Source organism: Arachis ipaensis, chromosome B5 (genome assembly GCF_059453495.1).
Source record: "Arachis ipaensis isolate K30076 ecotype BB chromosome B5, ASM5945349v1, whole genome shotgun sequence".
Classification (NCBI taxonomy): domain Eukaryota; kingdom Viridiplantae; phylum Streptophyta; class Magnoliopsida; order Fabales; family Fabaceae; genus Arachis; species Arachis ipaensis.
In genome coordinates, this window is record NC_142440.1 from 13916793 (window position 1) to 13918212 (window position 1420).

Below are 1420 nucleotides of genomic sequence, written 5' to 3' on the forward strand. Positions count from 1 at the left end.
GCAACAGTGTGCTAATTTATTAGTTGAAATTTATTTATTTTCATTTTATTTTTTTATTTTATTTTTTTATTTTATTTTATTACGATGAGCTATATGTTTCTCTCATTGAATGACGCGTTCACTGCATGATCCGAGCTTAGCCGCATTTGATCCTGAAATTGAAAGAAATCTTTCACGTATTAGGCGAGCTCGGCGTCGGTTTGCCTCTGAAGGTGGTGAAGTGGTTATTGCCAATTCACCAGTCTTATCTGAGAGCGAATCTGAACCGGCATTTGAGGAAGAAACAAGCTCCTCTACTACTGATTCAGTTGATTTACGTGCAGGTAACATGGCAGCACCCAGGAGGATTACTCTCCAGGAAGTAGGAGCTCCAGATTTTACACTGCAACCGTATCAAGTGCATCATCCTAATCTGGCAGCAGATTTTGAACTGAAGACTGCACTAATCAACTTGATGCCCAAGTTTCATGGCTTACCTGCTCAGGAGCCTATCAAGCACCTCAGGGATTTTCAGACAGCCTGTTCTACTGTTAGGCGTCTTGGTGCAAATGAAACTTCTATTCTGCTAACCGCCTTCCTGTTTTCTCTTGAGGGAAAGGCGAGGGAGTGGTACTACTCCCAACCTGAAGCAACTGTTACCAATTGGGATACACTCAGAAGAGAATTCTTGAAAAAAATACTTTCCAGCTGAAGTCACTGATAGAATGAGAAAGGAGATCTCCTGCATCATCCAAGGTGAATCAGAAACCCTTTATGAGTACTGGGAGCGCTTCAAGAATCTTTTGGATGCATGCCCCCACCACATGATTGACAAGTTGGTGTTGATCAACTACTTCACTCAAGGCATGAAGCGTCAGGATAAGACTACATTGGATGGTGCGAGTAATGGTCCCCTGAAAAGTACAAGACCGCAGATGAAGCGTGGCAACTGATCAACGACTTAGCTGAGTCCACTCGTAATCACAGGCATAGGAACAACCATCCCAAGATTGTTGCAGAGGTTTCCTCTAGCATTGAGACTACTGCTCTTACACAGTCTCTGTGTGAGATGACCAACCTACTGAAGCAGATACATCTGAGCCAACAACAATCTCAACCCCTCTCACCACAACATAGTCAACAACTGGTTCCTCAGAGAGTATGCGGAATATGTGCTGATTATAGTCATTACACTGATGAGTGTCCACAGCTCCAACAAGAGGACAACACCTTGGCAGCTACTCACAATTTCTATGACCGTCCGAATCAAGGATACTATCAACAAGGCGGCAATTATAACCAAGGTGGGAACTATAACCAAGGCTGGCAAGACAACTCCAACCAGGGGTGGAGAGATAATTCCAACCAAGGCTGGAGGGACAACCATAACAGAGGAGGCAGAGACAACCAGGAAAATCAGAGGTGGAATAATAACAACAAT

At 43.7% G+C, this 1420-nt stretch overlaps 1 non-coding gene across 1 annotated transcript; it reads right to left on the reverse strand.

The window, feature by feature from the left end:
• Positions 1–701: 701 nt before the first annotated feature.
• Positions 702–808, reverse strand: LOC148563419 (small nucleolar RNA R71). Its single transcript, XR_015885195.1, has one exon. It is a non-coding gene; the product is annotated as a small nucleolar RNA R71 (small nucleolar RNA).
• Positions 809–1420: the final 612 nt, after the last annotated feature.